Genomic DNA, 27,799 nt, shown 5'->3' on the forward strand with positions numbered 1-27,799 from the left:
GTCACTTAATATGGTGCATCATTTTGGTTTCTTTGAATTACTGACTTTGCTTTTGGTTTGGTATCAATTTTAATACATGCTTCTTACATATTTTACGTGAAAAAAGTTACTGGTAATGTCAACAACTGTGGAAAGTTGAGAATTTACCCCACCTGATGGCTAACAAGTTAGCTTCCATGGTTGTACAAATGTTGGGAGAAGATATGCAACTCTGGGGTCAGAGAGAAAGGATTTTATCACTCACAGCAGTAACAGTGGCTAGAGTATCATCACTTTTACGTAAGTTTTTCAGGCTGTGATTTCCAAAAGACAAGGTAAAGAGGACTAGATGACAACTACACACACAGTGATATCTTACAGGAGAGGAACCCTGAGTTTAGCGAACCTGATCCTTTTGTAAATGGCAGTAAGCATGTCTCTCCCTTGTTCCAGAGAAACATTGAATAGAGCTGTTTAAACTATATTCATTAATTTGTTTGGCCTTAGATAATTTTGTTGCCTAGTTTTTGTTTGTTTACCATTTGGCTTCTGTTCTATAGGCTATTTTGTTTATTTTTATCTTTCCAATGCTTTAGAAAGCAGACTTCCTGTGTTTAATTCTGTTAGTGGATATTTCATCATTATTAAGATATATTCATAACTATTTTTCATTAATCAAAATAGTAACATAGAGGACCTTGTTTATTAATTGGGCTTCTTTTATCTATTTCTTTCTCCATCCCATAATTCATATCACTATGTAAACTTTGCCAGTGTTATATTTATACATAGTCCTCTTACCAGGAGATTAGAGTTTTTAAGCTGCTGCATTTTTATTATCCTAATAATACCAATTATTTTGAGTTTTCAGTATTAGCTTCATTCTCTGCCATCATATTTTGCAACAGCTGTTGGAACACTATGGTCACGGGTTGAAGGCCAAGAGAAGTATTCCTAAATTCTCCAGTTTCTTTGTGTTATGGAGCCAAGGTGGAAGTGAATCAGAATTCCAGTGGGTCTGGGAAACCAGCTCAATGGAATGAAGTTGACCCTTCTGCATGCACCATGCAGAATGATAAGGAAGTGGGGGATGCTAAGGGTTCCCTTCTATGGATGCCAAAATTGATAATGTGCTGCCAGGAGCCCTAGAAATGATCCCTTTCCTCCTGATCCAAAGATTCTATGGGGAGTGATGTCTGTTTCTATTCCCTCTCCCCTTCTTTTCTCCTCTTTCTAATGGCCTTACATCTCCAGTATCATCTCACCCATTACTGGCTTCAAACTTCACAGTCTAATAAATGTCCTTCTTAAAGTAGCCCAAATACATGGGAGCACATGTCTTCATCTGTTTTCACTACCATAACACCATAGACTGGGTGGCGATACAATAGAGATTTATTTTCTCACAGTTCGAGAGGTTGGAAGAGATCAGAGCGCCAGCATGATTGGGATCTTGTGAGAGCCCTCTTCCTGGCTTGCAAATGGTCTTCTTGCTGCGTGCTCACATGTCCCTTCCTCCGTGTGTGTGCTTCAGGAGAGAAAGACAGAGGAGAGAGAGAGAGAGAGAGAGAGAGAGATCAATTTTCATTTTATAAGGCCAACAATCCTGTTGGATTAGGACCCTACCCTTGTAACTTCATTTAACCTTAATTATTTCTGTAAGTCTTATCTCCAAATACGGTCATGTTGAGAATTAACGATTCAACATATGAATTTGGGGGGACACATAACAGTATTATAACCTTTGAGATCTTCATTTATACTATAATCTGGGCCTGAAAGCCCTTTCCACTTTTCATCAAGGGACCAATTTGTCCTCATCTTTCAAGACTAGCTCAAGGACACCCCCTCCAGGAATTTATGATTGAAACCTTGGTGGCTAGTGCTATGCGGTCCTTCCCTGTGGATAGTTCTCCCTTGTCTGTTAGTGTTGGATGAGCTCCAGTTTACCATAAACTCTTCAGGGCTAGGGCTAGTTTCTTATTTACCTTGAGACTTTCCTGTCTTGGGCAGTGTCTAGTTCGGAATAAGCCTGTAATCAAGGTTGGATAAACTTAAAGCACAGATACTACACCACTCATGTTCAATGAGGCACCTGAAAATCCTAGGAGAGACAGGAGTAGGAGGAGGAGGTGGAGGAGGTAAGGAGGGAGTGGGACTCAGTAGGAGCAGGCACCTGAGCCCTGAGTGGCTGAACTCTGGATCTTATTGCTTGACCACCAGGATTTCTCGGGCCACGAGCAAAGAGCCACAAGTTTGCATCAGGTGATGAAAATTGAATCCCTTTCCAGAAATAAACATTCTGTGAATTAGTAAAAATTTGCTGCAAAGGGTGCTAGCCTGCAGTCTGGCATCTGGGAAATTCAGCTGCATAGCTAAGTTGCCCGGAGGACATACACTTCATAAAGTGGTAGAAATCAGTATAGCAAAACTGTTAGGGGTCTATAGGGAATAAAATTCATCTCCCCATGCAGTCTTTTTTCATAACATCTCTTTGCAGTAAAGAAGGCCTCGTGATAATAAGAGTGTCCTTTATAGATTAAATGGGGATTGATGACCCTTAAATTTAGCTAGAAAATAATAATTTTTTTAACTCCAGCATGATCAAAAAATTTGATGTGCCTTTTAAGAGTATAAAGATGGAAAAATTATCACCAGCTTAATTATTTCCACCATTGTTTCGCACGCTGTACATACACATTATAAGAAAGGAAAAAGTTTGGGGTCAAATCTTTTAGCCAGGCTCTTTTCTCTCTTTCAGACACACTGTACCCAAACTACATTCTCTTTTCTGTTCTAAAAATAAAACTAGACCTTTGATCAACAGCTTTTTTCACATGATGCCAAACATTTGGAGCGAAAGGAAATGTTCTTACATTCACTTAACAAAACTGCTCTTTTAGTTGGTTCACATAGATTTATTTTTGAAGACTGAATTGCTTGCTAATTTCCCAGTTAGAAGCTCATGTAATTGCCACATTAGCATCCTCTTCTATTCCTTCTTTGGATGCTCTCCTATAACCTGGCTTCAGCTGCTCCTGGGTGCGACCCAGGCCACCTTCACCAGGTATGTGCGGTATGGCCGGGCCGGTGTTGTTGGTATGTAAGAAAGTGCAAGCACCAGGAGCATGAACCCTTACTATCCCCTCTGCACACTCTCCCTCTTTAGTCTCTCCTTCCCAAGCAATTACATCCCAAGCAGCATGGGGTGAAGAAAAGTGGAGCTCTTTCTCAACAGCAGGGCATGAAGAAGACTTTATCTCAGCAAGGCTTAGTGTCTTTTCCGTTTCATTGAAGACTTAAAGACTAGAAACATTTTAATACAAAATACCATAATCTCTTTAAAGTATACTCTAGTGCTTTCATATTTCAGTTTTACTGCTATGAATATTTCATCTTGACTTTTTTTTAAAGCTAATTACGTAAAAAAATAAGTAAGGGAAGATATATTTGTCTACGTTATAGAGAAACTTTAAAAAATCAACTTCTTGGGGCGCCTGGGTGGCGCAGTCGGTTAAGCGTCCGACTTCAGCCAGGTCACGATCTCGCGGTCCGTGAGTCCGAGCCCCGCGTCAGGCTCTGGGCTGATGGCTCAGAGCCTGGAGCCTGTTTCCGATTCTGTGTCTCCCTCTCTCTCTGCCCCTCCCCCGTTCATGCTCTGTCTCTCTCTGTCCCAAAAATAAATAAACGTTGAAAAAAAAAAAAATCAACTTCTTAATCTATGATTTGGTAAATAGACCTGTGTGTAAGAGTGTAATTTATAATTTTCATCATTAAAATTTTTTTCCTATACCTGGTGAATCTACTGAATGTGTTGATGGCGACTTTTAAATTTAAGTAAATTCTTTAGCTTTAGTAAATTTTTGTCAGAGCCGAAATACTAAATTAACGTAAAGACCTTTTTGGTCAGAAGGCTGCTTTCAGTTCAGATAACAGTTTAAGACAGACAATGAAATAGATTTTGTTGACATAAGAACAGTTGTAACTGTGGTTTTGATTTTGCAAATAAAAAGCACCAACGTCTCCCAAAGTTCTTGTCACAATATTAGTTACATGATGCTATTTTCTTACAATACGTCTGATAAATAATTTTAATAGTTTCCTTAATGAAGGATTAAAGAAAGATTCAGGTGCAAATAGGTATTATTTTCTAAAGAGCCATAGTAATGACAAAAGTCTAGAGTATTTATAAATATTTCAAAGTATGAATAGATGCCCTGGAAAAATTGCTTTCATTGACAACCGAGTTAATTATAGTAGTTCTTTTATTCAAAGCCCTATTATTTGGCTGTAAAAATCATTGTAGGTTAAAAATGGACTCACATTAGCTTCTCTATAGGTATACTATTTTACATACTTTTAAAAAATGGCCTTGATTCTTTTCAAAATGCGCTGAATACAAATATTCTAAAATATATGTATTTTCAAAATGGTACTCTGTGACATAAAATCTGAGTTATTTATAATTATTTTAGATACCATAATATATTTATTTCAGATTTTTAAAACAACTTTGTAAGAATTAGCACGATCACAGTAGAAGTATATTAGGTACACACATTTGAATGTGCATTTCATACGTTATATTTATAAGAGAATGTTAGCTAATCTATGTCTTTAGTTTTTCATGCAGCTCTCCGGGAGACCAGAATGTGGCTATCATGGAGTCATTCGATTTTAACAGAGATCCTTTCTCTATAACTAATTCAACGCATGGCTATATGGGTAATTTTGAACAAGTGGATCTTTCTCCAACCTGAAAGGCTGCCAGGAGGGAGAGTGAGTGAGAAAAAGAGGGTTTCAAAGGAGTCACAGAGAACCACAAAGTAATCACGAAGCACTACTGTATTGCCACAATCCCCCTACAGAAGTGCATTGAGAAGTGGTGATATAGAACAGAAGAGGACACATCATTACAATGAAACACTCTATAATACTTGGGACAACAGTTGGGAATGATTTTGTCATCAAACAGAACAGCCGGAATTGTAGAAAGTTTGACTCTGTCTGTTATGAGGAATTTTTAAAGAGCTATGATAGCTCCCCTTGAATCTCATATAGCAGTGAAACATGAAATACAGAAGACTAGAAATGTAATGTAGAAACTGCATTGTAACCTTTATGTATTACATTTAATGAAAAAAAAAACCTTTAAGCCAAATATTACACTATACAAGTATATAAATTATGATTATTCTAAATTTAGATATAACCATTTTATTGAATCCATAGTGTTGGAATAAATTGCTAAAGAGGGCTCAGTCTTCTAGCACTGTGAAATCCTAGCAAATGAAATACATTTTGGGTCACATCAGAGCACCAGTGCTATAGTGAAGGGAGGAAAACCTGATTTTGCAAATGTCATTGGAAATACTTTAATAGCACCAATAAAATGAACAATCCCAGGGGCACCTGTGTGGTTCAGTCGGTTGAATGTCTGACTTCAGCTTGGGTGATGATCTTGCGGTTTGGTTCATGAGTTCGAGCCCCGCATTGGGGCTTGCTGCTGTCAGGGCAGAGCCTGTTTCACATCCTCTGTCCCCCTCTCTCTCTGCCCATCCCTTGCTTATGCTCTGTCTCTCAAAAATGAATAAACATTAAAAAAAAAAAAAAAAGGAAAAACCCCAATGAATTATAACAGTATCACTGAATACTTAATGTTACTGCCATTGCTGAATTTCAATAGAAAGAAAGCCAAACATATAATGACTGGGAATTATGATAAAGACTGATTCTTGAGAATAAAGCAGAAACCTTATTGTAACAGGGCCTGATGGGCCATTGGAGTGACTTGATTCTGAGTCTCGAGTTTTGGTCTGACGTTGCTTAAATTTTCCTTACCAAAGTTGAAGATTGATGCTAGGTCCTGGAGTCAGGAGTTAGGCTGAGCCCACCAAGGGGGACTACATTTTTAATATGAAATCTCTTTATGATGTAAATTAGGCTTAGTATTGTGGGAGTAAGTGATATGTTAGAAATACTGTTTAGTACAATAGTAAAGACCAGGTCAGTCATGGTTTGGAATTCATTCATTCATTTTCAAATGTTGTACATGTGCATGGAAAATGAATTCTAGCATCAATATTTGTCTATAACTTCTGCTAAAAGGTACCTATTGAAAGAACCCAAGGAGGAAAACGATATGTTAAAAGGAGTGTTTTAGGAGAATTAGTTAATAGAAGGATTTCAGTGTGAAGTGACTAGAATCAGGTAGTATACTTAGGAAACTTTCAGTGTTTCTAATTCAGGTGTGGTGTGATACTATCTTAAAATTTTAATTAATGGGTTTGCTTTTCTACACATCCTTATGCTTCATCTCCCTCTATTCAGTTAGGGGTATCATTGTCTAAAAGAAAATGAGGATTATTGCAGCAAAGATGCAAAAAACCAGTCAATGCTAAGGTTTTGAAACTTTTTATGGGCCAGTAGAATTGCAGGTTAAGTTTTTCAATAATAAAAGTGGACATTATTAGAGAGAAAAAAAAGATTTGTATAAACAGCATGGGTCTATTCAAAAAGGGTAGGTTTAGAAGTCTATGTGTCTAGCCAGGATTTTTTTTTTCCTTTCCACCGGAAGCACACGCAAAAAAACAAAACAAACTAAAAGACAACTTCCTGACCTTGGAGGAGAAGGAGAGGAAAGGTAAAGAAACGAATAGCAGAATAAATTAAGGCTCAGGAGGTTAAGAATCAGGGCTTCCATCCTGCCCTCTCCTCAGGTCAATCCCTGATGAGTACAGATGATCAAAACTCCACTGATGTTTGGGGGAATCCAGGAAAGAGATGCATCTCACAGATTCCAGATACAGTAGGGAGACCTCAACTCTTGAGATAAACTCTATATGGAGCATGGAACACAAGTTGGAAAGTAGAAATGGCTACAGAACAGCATGTAAGAGTGTTGCAAGCTCTGAGACGGGCAAGTCTGGCACCCGGTCAAGCTAAGGAGGAAGAAGAATGAGCACATATTTGGCCCATGAGCAGAGAAGGGCATTTTCAGTCATGCATGCAATGAGCAGGGTGCCACAAAACCAAAGGCCAGCCATGATCATACCTCTCATCAGAAATCAAGGTGGGTGGATGCTGATCACTATGGACCAAAGCTTTCAACGGTGAGGGAACATCGGAAGCAGCTGGACTCCCTGTTGGAACCCAGATTCCTGGACCGCTCATCCAGAGTTTCTGATTCAGTAGGTCTATGTGGAATGGGGTCCAAGTATTGACATTTCTAACAAGTTCCTGGGTGGCACAGATATTGTAGGTTGAGGACCTCACTTTGAAAAGCACTATTCTAGATTAAATGCCTTTTCTTCCAAACTTAAGATGGTATACCCTCCTCCCCCGCCACACACACACTCAGAATATAGATGGCCCTTGGAGAGAGATGTGAAAGAGAAGGGGACACATTGTGATAGTCTGAGAAGTTACCAAAAAGAGCATGAATTTATAACTGAAAGTACTAAGTAATCACTGATTTGAGAGAGTGAGCCTCGATTTCCACATAAAATTCACCACTATCAGCAGAAATTTGGCTCGGGGGCCAAATTCAGTTCAGTTATGGAGAAATAAAGTAATTTACTATTTGTACACCTCAGTTTTGTTACCGTGAAAATTTGAGCCCAGTCTGCTAGTGCTTAGCACAAGCTGTGTACTGAGATATAAAAATAAACTTAGAACTCTTGGAGAGGAAACATCCAGAAAGGATGTTTTGGTCCTTTGTTACAGTGAAGCTTTGTCATACAACATTTTGCTTTTTAACTGACACGGGAGTAGGATGTTTCCATAGCCCTGGTACCACCATTCTGCTACTCATCCCCTGGGCCTCCTCGGAGAACAGAGAAAATAGGGGCTATGTCTGAGTGGACAGCCCTTCTGAGAGCTACGAGAAGGCAGAACATCTGTGTGCCTGGGAACACTGCTCCCACAGACATAGTTCTCCATCTGGGCCCCTGCACGAACAGACTTAGTGCCCCATTCATGACTTGCTCCGGGTCCTTGTGCACCCATGGCAAATAACAATGTTCAGTCTCCAGTGGAGTGGGATCCTCTTCTTTCAAGGGTCCAACATAAAATGTAAAAGCCTGTCAGATGGCATTTATACATAGGCAGCTGGTAGGGCTTCTCTGTTCAGTTGCACACTGGTTTGACCTCAAATCGGACTGTGCACCTTCCGTTTTGCATTTTCCCTCGGCAGACAAGAGCTAGGTCAGTAATTTATAACTCTTGCGAAGCTGAGTGCACATTTATGAGGCTTAGCTGAAATGAATCTATTACATGTTGCCTAACATCCCCAAGTCTTTCAGCCTCTGGAAGCCAACCTTTCCTTTGATACTCTCATACAGTTACACAAGCTTCCATCCCAACCCACTGATGGAAATTCAGTGTCGTTCCTTCCCCAGTATTTCTAAGGATTCCTCAAATGGCACAGGGTACGTATGCCCAAATACATGGTGCTGGATACACTGCCTACTCTGAACTCTGAATCTTTTTTGCTCTCTGTTTTTTTTAACCTATAGTTGTTTTATCTACATATCTAACAGCCTTCCCTCCTCATACTTTATCCAAGGCACAGTCCAAATGTCATGTAGACATTCCCCAAAGCTCCACTAATCCAGTCATTGATCCCTTTTCTTTTTTCTTAACTACTCCGTGCCAGGTGATGGGTGCAGCACTAAAAATACCCATATTTTGGTGTACTGTTGTACATTTTTACAAAGTATGGAGATTTTCTCAAATGTAGGAAGTTAATGGATGACGGTGCTAGCAGGGAGCAGTAACACCTAACTCCTGCATACCAGTGTCAGATGTCACCCTTTCGAAGCCACAGGGATTCCCTTCATGGACTCCATCGTTCTTTTGAGGACAGCCTCTGTGCCTTGTGCTTTGTGGTTGACTGATGCTCTCATTCTCTATGGAGGTCTTTCTCTGTCATCTCTTTTCCTCAAGTCCCAGAACTTTTCTAAAACTCTTCTCTCTGAAGATACCAAAAGAAGAAAAGAAAAATTGATTTTTTAAAAGTTACAACAAATCATGTAGCTTACTTTCTTTTATTTTAGTGCCTTTTCATATCCAAAAGTCCCAGGACACTGTTTGCTCAAACACAAGAGACAAGTCTTTTGGACAGGATTCATGACAAGTTAAGAGAAGTTTACACAGACCATTTTTCCATCATGGACAATGCAAGCCACCACTATCAATGTAGTGGATCAACAAAACACCCTATGTGATAGGTAAATGATCAGCTCCTGGGGATTTGATTATGACAGAAAGGCAGACAGTTGGCCTATTCCTGAGGTGAAGTGAAGATATACTGCTGCCCTACTAAGAGAAACCAAATCTCTTTGCTGTGTTTTTTTCTTTAATAACATATTGAAAAAAGCATTTGCCTGATCAATAGCTAAACAGCAGATCTCAGGAGGTGTTCATTTATGCCAAAAAAGAGATCACGTTTGGAGAAACAGCTGCAATTGGAGTAACTTCCTGAATATGTTTATAATAATCTACTGTCCTTCTCTGTGGCCATCAATTCAGTTAAATGTAGATATGATAGGAATCCTATGTCTGACTAACTCTGGTACTGTTTTGGTGGCATGAGTCTGTGCCCTCCTTCAATTTACTTTACAATTTGGAAGACAGAAGATAGTGTCAGGGACTAATAATCATCCCTTCCCAATATCCCACAAGTCAAAGAACCAATGTGGGTATTCTGGCATTGGCAGACTTTATTTTTGCCTACTATGCATTCAAAGAGTAAGGAGGTACACCTGGGTGGCTCAGTTGGTTAAGCATCCGACCTCTGCTCAGGTCATGATCTCACAGTTCATGGGTTTGAGCCCCTTATCGGGCTCTTTGCTGACAGCTTGGAGCCTGGAGCTTGCTTCAGATTTTGTGTCTCCCCCTCGCTTCCTGCCCTTCCCCCACTCGTGCTCTTTCTCTTTCTCTCTCTCTGTCACAAAAATAAACATTAAAAAAAAGTGGGGCTATTACCTCATTTTATATCATGTAAAATCACTCTGGTTGGTAACTATAGGTCCCTTTGAGGAATCTCTAGGAAGGCTCAAGTTTATTATTTTATACATACACAGGGTATTTCTTCAAAAGAACCTGGTATACTCTTCATCCCAAGGCCTCTGAGTATGAAAACTGGGCGAGAGGCCATAGCTCTATTGCTCCCCAAATCTGAAAATGATACCTAAAATGTTTAAATTATAAAAATCAAGTAGGTAGTAAGAAGCAGTTCTGTTTCAGTCCAGTGGACACTATGGTCTACTCACCTCTACCAATGTTTCTTGTGGCTGAACTCATTCTGATTTTAACCTGCTGCCCATTTGGGGAATCATGCCCACTTGTCTCTGGTCTTCAAGCTTAAGAACAGCCACTTGGCCTCTGTAAGGAGACAGTTATCTCATTATCCCCCACTGAACTTAGGAAGCCTGTTTCAATTAAGTTACTTGTTATAATCATGCGTGGCATTATGGGGTGTTTCTTAGTGCTTTGATAAAGGAATGCCCTTGGAGCCCATCCAGGTAACACAATGAGGAGATGAATGGCAGGTCACACTTGATAAATCAGTACTAGCATTCTGTCTTTCTTTGTATACCTTCATCTACATTATATCCTAGAAATTCTTGCTTTTGAATCTTCGACCACTATGGAGTTCAAATTTTAGTCTATTGACCAAGTAATCTGGTGAGCCACAATTGCATACTCAAACAGCAAACACATTTAATCCACAAATTCCAGGAAAGTGCAATCATGGTGATAAATATGACTTATTCCAACAATTTGTTTCTGTCTCCCTGTTCTAGGACCCTCAGGATCCATTCATACCATTTCGCCCCAAGTTTTCATCAATATAAATTAGCAACATCTTCCAATGTTTTTGATGGATAAGCAAGCTATCTTCTCTGAAGTAAGACTTCATACCCATTCTTCTGTGATCTGAGTGTAGTTATGAGTCTGGAAGCAGTGCAAGTTGATGAGACATATCTTGTGCAGAGTCAGCAATCCCAAGCAAGGTCATTTTTCTCAAGTATAGTCCTCACGCTTTCTTCAGACAGGGGAGAAAGGGTTTCTTCCACTTTTAAGAAGGCACAGTAGAATGTGAAGTCTCAAATCTGTCAGAATCTACCTTAAATCCCCGCTTTTTTTCAATAAGTACCCTAACTTTCATATAAGATACCAAGCAAAGCTGTGAATTCAATGTGCTTTGTAATTCTGAAATATGCATCATCAGACTTTGAGTTCAGTTTTCAAATATATCAGCCATATATTTGGCTATAAGAATAGGAGAAATTTTAGGAACCTCTTTTGTTTTCTGATTATGCTATGAACTGAAAATTAAAAATCCCGAGCTTTTTGAGGCACCTGGGAGGCTCAGTTGGTTGACCATCTGACTCCTGATTTTGACTCAGGTCATGATCCCAGGGTTGTGGGATCAAGCCCTGTGTTGGGCTCCACGCTGAGTGTGGAGCCTGCTTAAGATTTTCTCTCTCTTTCCCCCTGCCCTTCTCCCCTGCTCACGTTCTCTCTATATAAAAAAATTAAAAAAAATAAAAAAAGTAAAATCCTGAGCTTTTCAATTTCTCTTTGTAGAAAGAAGTGATACATCAGAAGCAGATAGGCTACCCTATAGGCCCTATAGTCATCACTTACAACCCATTGTTTTATTATACAGCCTCTTTGTATCCCAAATCCTTGCCTTTAATAGCCACTTCATTTCAGACAACAGTACTGATAAGTTAATGATTATTTAAAAGTCTTTGAATGCCATGGACCATGACATTGAGGTTACGTTAAGTTCAAATTTAATTAGGCCCAAACTATCCCAGATCCTTCTCATTTTCAAAGTCTATTTTTTAGGACCACTTCAGTACCAAATATTTTCTCAGAGACTCCTACTGGACAAGAGCAGCTACTTGAAATATTTCAGACAGGAGAGGATTTAGTAGAGGGCATTAGAAGCTTTCCTAATTGCTAGAATGCCTGGAAAAGCAAAGGTCATGGGAGAGCTCTGTTAACTCTCAGATTCACCATTACCTTACAGAGTGGCAGGGAGCTTCAAGAGACAAAAAATTACTAGTAATTATACAAATGTAATACTAAAGTAGGTGATTCACTAGGAAACACCTGGAGGTCACTGCAGAAGCTCAAATCTGCTGAAGACCATGTTTCTACCCATCTTGATGTAGGAACAATTATATGAATTGTGCTTTCTCTCTTGCACCTTTCAAATCCTGCATGCATGCCTCTCATTGGCAAAATATAATCTGGAATCCAACTGGCAAGGGATTCAGAGAAAAGCAATGGTCAGGCTTTCAGCCACTGAAAATAGGGGAGGTGAAGTGTGGAGAAACCATGTTGGTTTGTACAAACAGCACAGACAGCATAATAAGCCTTTTTGACATAGTCTATGAGTTTGGTTTTTAAATGATTTTGTAAAAAAGGGACAACTAAAGGTATCTTTACATCTTTACCCATATGCTACACAGTGGATGTTGACTAAAAAGTTCATGGTTCAGGGGCGCCTGGGTGGCTCAGTCGGTGCGGTCCGTGGGTTCGAGCCCCGCGTCGGGCTCTGGGCTGATGGCTCGGAGCCTGGAGCCTGCTTCCGTTCTGTGTCTCTCTCTCTCTCTGACCCTCCCCTGTTCATGCTCTGTCTCTCTCTGTCTCAAAAAAAAAAAAAAAAAAAAGTTCATGGTTCAACTAACACAGAGAAAGAGGCACCAGTGACTACATGAATCCATTCTAGGTTGATTTCTGGTAATGCTATTTTGTGATTAGAAAAGAAAACACAGAAAAAACCACTTCTTGGTCAATTGTTGTGACATAAAAATAAATTAATGTATAAAAAATAACAAAAAGCAAGAGCAATGCAACGCAACTAAAATTTTTGCAAAGTTCAGTTCTATCTTAAAAAAATATAGTCAAATAAATAAAGAATTAAATATTTGGATGAAAGCAGAATAAACGTTTAGCATCCAAAATAAAATATTTTTGTTGTTGTTCATAATCACTGAGATAGAGTGTATGTTGGCTGAGTAGAACCTGAAAGTGAATCAACAAAATCTTTTATAGGTCCATATTCCCTTCTTCCATCCTTAGAAAACATAATATTGAAATAATGTACTAGTAAAAAATTAAATCACTTAATGAGATTTCTCACAATTACCAGCATCCTTAATATTTATAGGTGTTTGATAGTTTACAACCTTTAAATCTCCATGACATCTTCTAACACAGCGCTTGGATAGAATAAGTACCAAATAAATACTTGTTGAATTACTGAAAATGAATACAGACTGTACATTTTAAAGATTGTACCAAAAAAATGGTAAACAGGCTTACTAACGTTCTTAAGCACTGAGCTAGAAATCAAGAAAGAGGCAGTTAATTTTAGCTGCCATGAGTCAATTCATTGTGTGAAGTTGGGAAAATTATTTCAAATCTGTTGAAATCCTTATTTATTTTCATAATAATGAGCTCTCTTACCTACTTCACAGAAATACCTTGAAATAATTACTTTTCTTTGAGCCCTTCGGAAGTAACAAGACTATAGTCTTACAATGTGTATTGATAACAATACCAGACTTTTATAGTAGTAAACAAGCATGTGCTACTTTATATATTTGTGAGGTTTCATTGTTATCTAAATCCAATTATATGAATATGAGGAAACAGTTTGATTACAACAAATTTCAAAAGCTTAGGTATTATATATGGGATATTGTTCATGTATTCAACAAATCTTCTCTTTCCACAAGGTCTGTTTAAAGTCTCACTGTCTTTCGTGTCTTGCCCAAACCTGAATTCTACCGTCAGCTATTAGAATATTGCCGCTGCTCCAAAAGAGGCAGCTTTTACCCCATCAGATAAAGGACAACCTTTTGCTCCCAAGGGGCTTTCCTTCCATTATTTATTGATCTCTTGGTAGTGCTGAGATGTTCTTAACAGAAAGCTTTTCCTCCTTCTCAAGGATCTTATATGAATATATTTTAAAATCCTCAATAATGTTTAAAAATTATTAAATACCTTTATACTGGACATCCATCTTCCCTTTCAACTATGTTCAATGAGAAAAGTTTTTAAGCCCCTAGTCCTCCAAATGAAAACTTGGTTATTTCCATAAATTTTGTAATCACTCTTAGGAAAAAGAAAAAAAAAAGTCCAGAGGTCTACCCTGTCTAGGGATGCCCCAAGAGCGGCACAGGGTAACATAAGCAGGGGCATCTATCAGAGCACGCAGGACACAATACGTGTACCAGAAACATTAGTTCTACTTCTGCTGCTCCAGCCTCAACATGTTTGGGGAGGTAAGCAAGATTCATACTATTTATAGAACTTCTGGTGGAAGATTAAGACCAGTAGAGAATTCTGCAAAATTTCTCTTGTGAACTATAAAATACCCAAGAGTCCTTCTTAATTACTAAAGTCTGAAATTAGAAAGTCATATCTCACATAAAATTCAAAACTCCCAAACTCGAAATTTCCCCCTTCCCTCAGCTAGGCCCTGTTACAACTGGAAAGTTATTGGTGGAGGAGGACGCGGCCAGGATTTTCTTTCTTTCCAAGATCCTCCTCTTCTAGAGTGTTAACTTTGATTTCCGATCGGTCTGGGTTTTGATCAAGGGGTTGCTGGAAATTCACACACAATTCTCCCTCCTCTGGCTCACCACTTCCCTTTGTGCTATTGGTAGGGATCTGGTTCAGCTCCTCTCTGTCAAGGACTGCTCATCTCTTAGATGGACTGAGTATAAGCTACCCTCAGCTCTCATCTGTGCATATGAACTACTTTTTGCTTAAGGCAAATATGTACCCTTTGCTCAATGCAGCAGCAAACTGTCCTTTAACATTGTGAAAGAAGCTTTTGTGTGAAGTCAAAAGTCAGGGGGGCAATGGTGTCTCTCAATGAAAGTGAACATATACCAAGATTTCCCAGTGATTTTGTTTTTAATTTGTATTTTGGTTTTTTTCCTTACCAGTAATCTTTTTGAAGCCTCTTTTACTAATAGCTGATGAATAGCTGATGCTCCCTCAACCTCTTTCTGGGGAGAAATGGGACTCAGGGCACCTGAACAACTCTCTCCTTTTATGCCCTTTCTGTGATTGAGTTTGATTTATATTAAAAGTTTTAAATATTTATTTAAATGTTTACTGGAAATGTGTATCTTCATCTGACACCTCAATTGAGATTTTCATATTTGCTAATTCTGGCACCACAGGAAAATTTCAATTTAACATTCTATTTCTGTGCACTAGCACAGAGGGATACCTTTCTCTTGATGGTTTTCAAATACATGGAGAACTAAGGGATGGAGAGGCTGTTTATGTATCCATGTATACTTTGTTCAAGAAAATAAAGGCACACACTTCTCCTTGTTGGCTGTGTTTATGGGATCAGTGGCTCAATTGGGGACTATTAGAAGATTCTTACAGTTTCCCAGGCTGTCCTGGAGACTGTGGTTGGAGGGATAGAAGGAAGCTCATGTTCACTGGTTTGGAATTCCAATGTTGGTGACTGCATCAGCCATCTTGGTGATGCTGAAGGGAGGGAGACGTCTATGTGCTTCTTCTCTTTTCTCTTCCTGGCTACTTTTTAAAAAAATTTTTAACTACTTATTTATTTTAGAGACAGACAGACAGACAGACAGAGCATGAACCAGGGAGGGACAGAGAGGGAGACACAGAATCTGAAGTAGGCCCCAGGCTCCGAGCTGTCAGCACAGAGCTGGATGCAGGGCTGGAACTCAAACCATGAGATGATAACCTGAGCCGAAGTCAAGACACTTAACCAACTGAGCCATCCAGGTGCCCCTGGCTACATTCTTTCTTACTTGGAAAACCATTAAGTTTAGATCTCCTTAAAATGCAGAGAGTAACTGAAAGTACAAGTCTCAGGTGTTCTATTTATTCTCAGGAGTTTGGCTGCAAAAGAATTAACCTATCCATTCTCAGTTATTTTCTGGAATGCTCACATTTTGGCACAAAGGTTTTCATTGGTGCAGGAGAGCAGTGTGAGAAGGTGGTGGGGAACCTGACTTTCAAATCGACATTCTGGCTGTTTTAAGAGAATATATCGAGATCTGCTTGGATAGGAAGGAAATTTCCTTCATTGTAACAACTTCATGTGATAACTTAAAGCAGATTGCTTAGGCAGCAGAAGCTGGAAGGACACAAATTGGTAGCTCAATATGTCCAAATTTTCAGTGGGATGATAAATCAGAGGGTGTCCTGCTCTCAGGGTACAGCATGTTCTGGGTCTGTAATTCTTACCTTTGATCTTGGAAAATAGAAAGCATGCTTACTGACTTTAGCCAGGTACTGGATGAACAGAAAAGCCCATCCCTCTGCTTCAGTTAGGATGCTTTACGTTATAACAAATTGGCTTAAATACTCAATGGGCTTTATTGTACCATGCAACTAAAATGTTCAAAGATAGAGAATTTAGAAAAGGTCTTGCATCTCTCTAACACTTTGGATCTGCCCTCTGCAATGAATTGGCATGAATGAAAAGGCTACTTAGCGCCAATTTAGGGCTACATGTTTCCTCATTCATGTCCACCAAAGAAAATACCCAATTGGATAATCTTAGACCACATGTCTGCCATCCTTTGAGACTATGATGGTTGCATAAGATATGCATTATTCTATTGAAATAATTTAAACTAGTCTGTTGGAAGACTAGTTTGAGGGCCATTCCAAGCAGTACTCCCAGTCATAGCTACTAACTGGGGGAGGAGAGAAGCAATCGCATTGCTGGATAATTCCCAATCATAGGGACATTTTTAAAAAATAAAGTAAAGAACGGAGTGCCTCGGTGGCTCAGTTGGTTGAGCAGCCGAGTTTGGCTCAGATCATGATCTCACAGCTCTTGAGTTTGAGCCCCATGTCGGGCTTTGTACTGACAGCTCAGAGCCTGGAGCCTGCTTTGGATTCTGTCTCCCTGTCTTTCTGCCCCTCCCCCATTCACACTTAGTCTCTCAAAAATAAATAAAACATCAAAAAATAAAAATAAAAAAAATAAAGTACAGAACTTTACCCTAGATTTCTGCAAAGTCCTGGAGAATCATCTTTCAGAAACTCAGATTACCTCCATTTATTTATTTATTTATTTATTTATTTAGGTTATCTCCCGATTAAGAGGTCCTGATAGTTGGGATGCTTGGGTGGCTCAGTCAGTTGAGCATCTGACTCTTGATCATGGGATGAAGCCCCATGTTGGGCTCTGCACTGAGTGTGGAGTCTGCTTAAGATTTCTCTCTCACTCTCTCTCTCTCAAATTAAAAAAAAAATGCACTAAAAAAATTAATAAGAGGTCCTGATAGTTGATCTTCATTTCTTTATGTACCTGGGGGCATGGGGCTCATAAACACTCTAGTTTGGCCCAGCAAGGCTTGAACTGAAATAATTTCTCTGTGGTTTTATATTGTTTCTTTGATCCTTTCAAAAGCACCAATTTCATCGACACGTCATATTGGATCCAAGAATCAGAGTTTAATCTATATTTTATACCAGTTTTATTTATACATGTTGAATGTTTAATAATTATGACAAAAATTCTAAGCAATAGAGCATTAGGTGATTTTTATCTGATGGTAGTTCTTTATTACAATTTTTAAAAATGTTTACTTATTTATTTTGAAGTGGGGGCAGGGGTATACAGACAGAGGGGGAGAGAGAGAGAGAGAGAGAGAGAGAGAGGATCCCAAGCAGGTTCCCCACTGTCAGTGCAGAGCCTGATGCAGGGCTCCATCTCAGGAACCATGAGATCGCCCCCTGAGCTGAAATCAAGAGTCAGATGCTTAACCTACTGAGCCACCCAGGTGCCCCTGATGGTAGTTACTTTAATTTTGATTCACCACACTTCCTACAAAGGCTGTGGATGTGGCTACATGGAATATTTACTTAACTGTACTTCATATCAATACACATAATCTACTTATATTTGGCTTGGGTTAAATTGGTTTTAATTAATTATCTATTTTAAACAGCTACCAGAAATAGCCATTAGGTCTAGCATTGACTTGGCTTGCTATAAACAAAATTACTTTTATGATTTCTAACCATGGCAATGTGAATTTATCCAAAGAGTACTAAAAACTCAAACATATATTAAAGTTTCCAGGTAGCTACTCATTTTAATGATATGAAATATAATAAGTGAACCTTGCTTTGATGATATAATTGAAAATAAGACATTTCTTTAAAAATTTCAAGTGTCTTGTTTTTCAAAGCTGGTTTCTCCAAGAAATTACCCTCCTTGTTTTCATAAAAGCATTTTATTTGAGAGGGAAATTTGCCTGTTAAATGTTTTTTGACATCTCAGAATTTTGTTGGTCTGATTTTCCAAAACTTTTCTTATTCATATTGGCTACAAGTCATTATGACAGCACCTATTACTGACAAAAAAAGAAAAAAAAAATCAAGGCTACTAGAGCATTTCTTTTTTTTTTTTTTAAATTTTTTTTTTTCAACGTTTATTTATTTTTGGGACAGAGAGAGACAGAGCATGAACGGGGGAGGGGCAGAGAGAGAGGGAGACACAGAATCGGAAACAGGCTCCAGGCTCTGAGCCATCAGCCCAGAGCCCGATGCGGGGCTCGAACTCACGGACCGCGAGATCGTGACCTGGCTGAAGTCGGACGCTTAACCGACTGCGCCACCCAGGCGCCCCAACTAGAGCATTTCTAAGTTACAGTCCAGTACAACAGAGATCGGAATGAATTTAATGTAGGGAAATGTAATCAGCCACATTATAAGAAAGTTTAATCTGTTATACCCTTAGGGAGAAACAAAATCTGAGTCTAAAGATCATTATAACTGTAAGAGACGTGAACAAATAAAAACAAGCAAACAAAACCCATCTTACAACAGATTATTCTTCAGAAAAACTAATATACTAAAATTTGTGGCCACCAATAGTGACACCAAATATTATCCATAAATCTTGGACTCATTAAATCAATTGTAATATTTTATACTTCACTTTTGCATTTGTGATATAATCAATGCATTTTTTATTTCACCAGTTTATCTAGAAATTAGTCAGCTTGGAAGTTACTCATTGTTTTGTTCAATGTTTATTTCCATTGGTGCCATACCTTGGCACACAATCACTAGGGAAATACATGGTGATATCAGTGAGGAAGGAAGGATGATGAATTTACTCATAGGATTAGAGAGAACCTTGTGCCTTTAATATTAATATTGACAACTCATCTGATGGCGTGATTTAATAGCCTGTAAATCCTCACTTATTTTACTGAGGGTCTGTTGAGTGAATCATTCGCTGTGCCAGAAATTGTGGTAAGTACTATACGTAAATGAATTTATTCAATCCTCACAAGAACCTTGATGACCCAGCAACTATTACTCTCATCTTATAGATTAGACATTTGAAGATTAAATGATTATTTTTTTCATCTTATATATACAGCATGGGGCCAGAGTTAAAAGCCAAGCATGTTTCATTACAAAATCCATGCTCTTTACAACAGTTTGCTATTTCTTTCTAGTTATATTATTCTTTTCAAGTAGATTATTGATTACACTTTTCTAGCCTTAATTATGCCTGGTCATAGGTATAGTGAGGTTTTCATTAATCCAGAATAGATTTGCAGACTGACTGAGGTTAAGATCTGGTTGAAAATTGGCTTGTAGGGGCGCCTGGGTGGCTCAGTCGGTTAAGCGTCCGACTTCAGCTCAGGTCACGATCTCGCGGTCCATGAGTTCGAGCCCAGCATCGGGCTCTGGGTTGATGGCTCAGAGCCTGGAGCCTGCTTCCGATTCTGTGTCTCCCTCTCTCTCTGCCCCTCCCCCGTTCATGCTCTGTCTCTCTCTGTCCCCAAAATAAATAAACGTTAAAAAAAAATTTAAAAAAAAAAAAGGAAAATTGGCTTCTATACTATTTCATTGATTAGAATATGCTCATTTGTTCACATTCTTACATCTTTGAAATCAGGATGGCCTTATAATTGATGATAAGGAAGTATCTGGCATAGTTTGATTATGATAGTTTAGTTTTTCTTTCTTAGTGGCATTTAGGCTAATGGTATGTATTCAATAGACAGTTTCTTAGATTAGATGATACGTGCTACTTAGCTCTCCAATGAAACTCAGTAAAATTAGGCAAAGCAGAGGAATTTTGATTCATGCTCAGCTCCACCCCATGCCATCTTCTGCACAGGGTTGGGAAAAAAAGATACTCTGCTTAGAGCTAGGGTGAGTTTAAGAGTTTTACCTATTATTGTCTCTGTTATCCAGAGACCCTCAGTAAAATAAGAAGGTTCTAACAATGAAACTTCTGCTTCTTATCCAAATTTTCCCCTGGATATTTTATTATGATTTCAAGTCATCTATATTCTTTTCCTCCCATCTCTTTTTTCTCCTATTAACCAAGAGTTCAGTCTTTTTACTAAGGGTTCTTTCCATAATTCCTTTAAAATTTAAATAAAAATGGATTTTTTTGAGGGAGCCAAAACATAAGAGACTCTTAAAAACTGAGAACAAACTGAGGGTTGATGGGTACAAACTGATGGTGGGAGGGAAGGGTGGGTGGGTGATGGCTATTGAGGAGGGTACCTGTTGGGATGAGCACTCAGTGTTGTATAGAAACCAATTTGACAATAAATTTCATACTAAAAAAATGGATTTTTTGGCCTATGCTTTTTACATATAGATATGTAGGATTTTAAATGATTTTAAATGATAAACTAGAAGTTTAAATTTAAACTTCTTTTTTTCTTGTTACTGTCCACTAGTATATAAGGATACCTGAATTTTTCCATTATGGAAATTCCCACTATTACTGAAGGGCTTAACAAGCTATTGAAATTGGTAAAATTTTTATTGTTGTGTTTTTTATCTGTTCTGAAGCCTCTGGAAAGCTCTGCCTACCTCCTCTCCCACTTCCCCAAATCTTTCACTAATGCCCCTAAGGGAAATTGACCATTTGAACCTCAGAATATCTCCATAGCTTAAGTGCTAGAGAAGTGTCTCAGTTTTCTCTTATCTAAAATGAGGGAGGAGAGGTGTGGGATAATGATACAACCTACCTATCTTGCTTATAGAATAAATTAGCTAATACAGGTAAATCTAAGAACAAATGTCTGGCACCAAATAAGTGTTCAATAAATGTTTGCTATTATTAGAAGCCATTTGGTATAGTTCATAAACCTGCTAGGCAAGTCTTTTTTCTGGGTATTTTACAGATCATAAATTCTTACAAGGCAAAGACTGTGCTGTATGCATCTTGATATCCCTCTTTAGACTTTTTTTAATGTTTATTCTTTTGAGAGAGGGAGAGAGAGCGAGTGAGAGCGCAAGAGGGGGAGGGGCAGAAAGCGAGGGAGACACAGAATCCAAAGCAGGCTCCAGGCTCTGAGGGGTCAGCACAGAGTCCAATGCAGGGCTTGAACTCACGGACGGTGAGATCATGACCTGAACAGAAGTCAGACGCTTAACTGACTGAGCCACCCAGGCACCCTTTGATATCCCTTTTAATGCCCTAAAGTTGTGCATTACATATTCTGAAAATCCCATTTTTTATTGATGGGCAAAACTTCCCATTTAGCACCAACCTGAATTGGATCTGTAAGACTTAATACTTACAGGAACCAGGGTATGTAGATCTCTCCCACTTAAGTTTGGTATAGTGGAAATGAAAAAGGCTTTAGGCTCAGTCAAATCTGAATTTTAATTGCAGTTGTCTTTTACTTTGATATTGGGAGTTACTTAGAACTCTCTGAACCTCAGTCTGCTTCTGTAAAAAGTGAGGGATATTTACCCCATTTGGTTCTGGTGGAAATGAAATTATATAATGTATGTAAAGCACAAAGACATATAGGAGGCTTTCCATAAATAGTAACTATTGATAATTATTATTGTTTCTATTTAAAAAATTATTACCTTGAACAGATTACTTAATACCATTACATCTCAATTTCTTTGTATATAAATTTCTACATATAGAAAGGGCTAACATTACATTATTCACATGATTAAAAAGAGGATTCAGTTACATACAGGAAGTTCATATCAAAATGTCCTTCACAGAGTAGGTGCTCCACACATGATTTTTATCCTTTATTCCCTTACTTCCTTTCCCACATCTTATTCCTTGATATAACAAAGGAGGAATTTCCTTGTTCTTTTTTTTTTAAGTTATTTATTTATTTTGAGAGAGAGAGAGAGAGAGAGAGAGAGAGAGAGAGAGAGAATACACAGGGGAAGGGCAGAGAGAGAGGGAGAGAAAGAGAATCCCAAACAGGCACTGCGATGTTAGGGCAGAGCCCAAAGCGGGGCTTGATATCATGAATTGTGAGATCATGACCTGAGCCAAGTTCAAGAGTTGGACTCTTAACCCACTGAGCCAGTCGCCCAGGGACCCCTCTTTGTTCTTTCAAAAGAGATATTTTCAAAAGTTCCCTAACTCTTGAGTATGTTGTGCTGTTGTGGAAATTTTAGCAAAAATGAAAGCCTAAGGACTTTGGGTTTTGAGGTTAGAAAAGTTATGGAAGCATTTGGAACAACCTTCACATATCTCTCATCACCAATACCACGCAGCATTCTGTTATTTCCCATGGGTGTTTCCATTCTTCGATTTTCAATGGTGCAAAGAGAATTAACCCTTTAAAACTTATAAATAGTATTCTTGAGGAGTCCTATTCCATTATGTAGTTTCTATATTTGTTCCCCAAGAATTTTTTAGAGTTGTGGTTCCTTTGTCTGAACAAAATGAAAAGATCCTAAAACGAAAACAGAAACAGCTGCTTCCTACACCATTGAAGAAGAAGCTTTAGGAGCAGTGTTACTGCTGTGTTTCTACAGTCTTTCCCAAAGAAGGTGAGAAAGCTTGTATAGATATGCATATTTGGATTGGGACACCACTGTTCTAGAGGATGGTATTTCATATTGATAGCATAATTTGACAGTAAACCATTATTATTATCTCCTTATTAAAAGATTAAAAGATCAGAATTCAGAGCACAACGGTCATGCTTGCCAATTTGACCATGGAACCATTAGCAATACTGACAGTTCAATTACAATTGTGCTTATTTCGTCACTGATTGGAATCATGGCAATTTGGGAGGATACAAAAGCACGGAGGTACCTATAAACTGAGTGGGGCAGGGAGTAGCGTCCCACATTCAGTAACAGCTTCATGGGTGCATCCATTTCAGGATGTACGGCAGGAACATTGAAAACTTTCAATATTTTACATGCCACACCTGTCCTAAGAAACACGGTATGTGACACACATTTATAATAAAAAGCTCTAACTGGAATCCTAACACCGGTGAATTTCTTTTCTGTACTCTGTGTAAGGAAGAAAGAAGCAAAGCACAATGAAATAAACCAATATCTGGTCAGTTCAGATTTAGAGTTCAATATACTACAGCTTATTACCTCAACAACAATTCATACTGACCCCAAGGCACTGTAAAGTCATCAATCATAAAAGAAATATTAAATTATCTTTACAATACCTATTTAGCAAGGCTGTAAAGTAGACTAATACATTTTGCAAAGATTTTTTTTAGCCACTTAGGTTGAAACAAAACAGGTTTTTCTATTTAACCCCTCAGTTATCCAGAAAAATTATCTTTATGAAAAGTTAATGAAGGTTCTTGTATCCTACTAATGACTGCCAAAACGGGTACTGTTGGGATTTTAATTACCAGTGGGAATAATACACGGTAAGGAATGTAAGGAACACGTCCAAGATGGGCTCACCTTGAAACATTCATTATGATCCCTCTAAGTCACATTTGGATACTGAAGAGAATGTCAAATATCCAATTCCTATATCAGTGCTGCTAGTGTCAGGGAAAGAGACACCATCAGAAGAAGAGGTAACCCCAGTCCCCCATGAACCCTTGCAGAGAGAATATAATTAATCACTCCCAACTGTCCCAACCTTGTATTTGTAGTTTCTGACTTAAGTGGAATATGCCTACCATTTATCTTCATTACTGGCCAGCAACATTAATAAAAATCAGCTTAAGATCTGAGCACAGAATCACTTCCTATAGATTCCAATTTAATTTAGGAATGCCTAAATTGAGGGAAACATCTCTTCTCTGCCTTTGAAAAATGAGTTGGTTTTTCTGTGATACCCAGCAACGGCAATAAACAAAGATGATGCAGATGTGAAGACCCGTGGCCAGTTCCTCCATTGATTACCTCCAGACATTAATTTTCAGTCTAATTGCTGTGGTTGGCACTTTCACCTCAGTGGTACTTACATATGCCTACAGATCTGTTTGATCACAACTCTTGAGTTTTGAATTATTTAATACTCAATCAGTTTTAGAAATGCTGTCCTTCATATTCTATCCAGAAGTCCTGTAAAGGAATAAATCTGATGTGATATTTAATAAAATGGATTTTCTAACCACAGATCTCCTTAATAGTTTACCATCCTTGTAATCCTGAGTTATTTTCTTTGTTCGTGAAACAATTGCTTTAGTAAAATCAGAATCACCAAACACTTCCATATTCCATCTGGATTTATAGAGCATTAGAACACATTATACGTAAAAGATGATAAAAATGTATTTGCCTTGTGAAAATTATGTCTTCGTAAAAGTGTTGTTCTTTCTATTTAGCTGCAACCTTATGATTTTTAAAATTCTTAACTGTTATGTCAGACATTTTTAAAACAGTCCATATAAGTTCTTTTTTTTTTTTTTTTTTTTAAGTAAACGGTCTATCTCCTCTCATACTGAATACATAACACTGGTTAGCTCTTTCAGCATTGCGGAGGCATGAGCCTCAGACCACCCAGTCTTTGTACTTGAGATGTATTGAACAATACTACCATCTGAACTGTGCAGTCGGGATCTCCTCAACTTCTTTGTTCTTCCTCCAAAGTACTTAATGTTGTTTTAGTGGCAACAATAAATGTTACTTTCATGATTTTCTGTACTTAATTGTGACACGACATTATGTTTATTCATTGTTTTCCAAAAAGGAAAATTATGAGCAAAGCGTATGATATTAATTGTTGGGCCAGTTCTCATGAATCTATTTCAAACAGCCTTTCCTTCTTTTCTAATAACTGCTTATTTTAATTGAAGTATCAACTATTTTATATATATGAACTTATCTTTTCAAGCTAAAATTTTGCTGCCTTTCAAAAAAACATTTACAACCCTAATATGTGCGTGTGTGTGTGTATACACACATATACAATCCTAAAATAAATAAACACATATATGCACACATGCACAGTAAGCCAAGTCTAATAAAAGTTTAGATATGCTGAGAAAGTCACATATTTTTAGATCTCTAAGTGACTATTGTTTACACAGAAAGACCAGTTCTTACATTTATCAAGGCCAATGCAATATTACTAAAGTGACTGCTTCACAGAGAAATTAAATGAAGGCTTATCTAAAGAACTTGTTGAATATTTTCAGATAAATAATGGTCTTTTTTTGCCTGTTGACACTATTTCAGCCTGAGTTATCCAACTAATTTTTAAACTCTTCATTCCACCATTCCTAATAGACAGCCTCATATATTAATCAGTCTACTTTGATGGCCCTTTGAGAATGGTATCTTAATGTATATTTAAGTGCAATAAATAAACTTTAAATTTATAGGAATAAAGGAAATGGATATAAATTAAGCTGGAAAATATAGTCTGTAGCCAAGCAACCCCATGCCTAGCTAAAACACAAGGGAAGTTTCTACTGTTAAAAAGAAATAGGAGAATAGTACTTACCCAAATCTACTGCTATGACCACCCAATCTGCCTTGTGCACCCTTCTTCCCACAGAGACCACATCATCTTGCCCCAAGTAACAAAGACTGAAGTCTCATCCACTAAACTGCATCCAACTCAAAGTCCAGGATCTCTGCGTGATATGTTGATGTTCCGACAGGCTTAGAAGTGGCTCCTGGAACCCCTATGACCTAGAAAAATATCACTTTTCTACTTCCTATGCCACACCCAATAAAGAATGGTAGAGTAGGATCAAAATAGCCTAATACAATTTTTTCTGTTTGGAAAATGGAAGATGGGGAAAAACATAGACATCACTGATCCATAGCAATGGTGAAATTCTGTAGCTCATTGTTTCTATGGTTCCCATATTTGCCTTTTTATTTCTGACTAAGATTTTAAGGGAATTGCATTGATAAAGAAGGATGCCACAAGGGGCAAAGGCTTTAGGGGTTAACGTACTGACCCATAAAACAGTCCCCAGGTTTCCTAGCTGGATCTCTAAGAGAGCGAGCTGTGAAAGCTTTGTCGCCCCAGGAAGGCATACTTATAATGCCAACTTGTCTCTTATAGGCAGACTTTTAGTTAAGTGCTCCCAGTAAGTTTCATTTGAAAACCACCATGCTCAAAGCTCTCTTCCTGTCTTGTTGATGTATAGACTCTCATTTGTTTGTTGGTTGCTGCTCTTGACCATCCGTGTTCCCCTCAATTTACTGTTTGTGACCTTGAGGCCATTTGAAACAATAGGCATTGGTGAGGAGGCAATCCTTAATCTGCTTTTGTCACTGACTGAGTCACATTTGAGAATACCTAAGCCAAGCTTCTGGAGAAAGGCTGTGTAGAGTCATCTTATTTGTTTGGGGAATAGAGCAGGTGGTTTTTCCAATTGTGTCCTACCCCCAAATTCTGCACTGTCAGCAAACGGGCTGAGAGTTTCCTTTAGCAGAATTTTCTCTTTTCTTTTCTTTTCTTTTCTTTTCTTTTCTCTTTTCTTTTCTTGTTTATTTATTTAGAGAGAGAGTGTGTGAGGGGCAAGGAGAGAGAGAGAGAGAGAGAGAGAGAGAGAATTCCAAGCAGGCTCTACATTGGCAGTGTGGAGCCCTTCTTAGGACTCAGAACTCAACCCTGAGACATTGACCTGAGCAGAAATCAAGAGTTGGAAGCTTAACTGACTGACTCACCCAGGCGCCCCTTAGCAGAACTTTCTTTCCTTCTCTGCTTGTGAAACGTGCCAGGGTTAATTCTTGCTTGAATTCTCTCCTTTCAGTCCCTTGTTACACGGCATACACAGCGCACTGCACCAACACTGACATTTTCCAAACATGTCTCCTAGAGCCATAGTCTTAGTATGGAAAGGGTCTGTCCCCCAAGAATCACGGGTAACGGTTTTGCCAAATTTTTATTGCGGCACGACAGAAGCCACCATCTTTCTGATCTTATCAAAACAACATTGCCACATAGTTTCAGGTAGGGCAGCACCAAATGTCCAGTGGCTGGAAGAGGTCAACGGGGGAACGTGACCTCTGGTTGACCTGCGAGCTGGCCCCTCGGGAAGGGGCAACTGAGAGGCTTTTCCCTCCCTCTCCTGGCCTCCGAACGAACTTGTGTTCCGCTCACTATCCTTGTAGCCGGAACCACTTCAAGGGCGCAACCTTGAGAGAGTCCAGCGCTACGGAAATGGTCCGCGCTGTGTACGTGACTGGCACCCCGTGAGCGACCCTGTATAAACTCAACAGTCTTGCAGGCGGGGATGGAAACGCACTCCCCTTGCGGCGGCCCCGGACAAACCTCGGTAGGTTCCCCTGCTTATTCAACCTGCCACCCTACCAGTCTGGCGTGACTGCCTCTCGCTTGCTTCTCTCCTTGCCCTCCGGGCAGGGCGGTTCCATCCTTCCGCCTGGAACTCACCGGGTGGTGGAACAGTTGCTGAGTCAGGAGACGGATCAAATGGGCCCCGGGCAGGAGGCATCTTAGGGGAACCCCCAAGTTGTCCGTCAGGCCTCTATGCTCTGGGCGGGGAGGGAGGGCTTGTAGCGCGGACGCCTGTGGGCCGCGCGTGAGCTGGGGCGCCCCGAAGGCGCGGGCTGC

The 27,799-nt window shown here is 38.9% G+C and overlaps 1 long non-coding RNA gene across 1 annotated transcript; it reads right to left on the bottom strand.

Annotated features, from left to right (window-relative positions):
- Positions 1-1,236: 1,236 nt before the first annotated feature.
- LOC123587825 lies at positions 1,237-27,799 on the bottom strand. Its single transcript, XR_006707545.1, has 4 exons — positions 27,620-27,799; positions 10,254-10,365; positions 8,775-8,953; positions 1,237-1,507 (listed from the first exon to the last, which is right to left on the bottom strand). It is a non-coding gene; the product is annotated as an uncharacterized LOC123587825 (long non-coding RNA).

The sequence above is a fragment of the Leopardus geoffroyi genome, chromosome D3 (assembly GCF_018350155.1).
Source record: "Leopardus geoffroyi isolate Oge1 chromosome D3, O.geoffroyi_Oge1_pat1.0, whole genome shotgun sequence".
NCBI lineage: Eukaryota > Metazoa > Chordata > Mammalia > Carnivora > Felidae > Leopardus > Leopardus geoffroyi.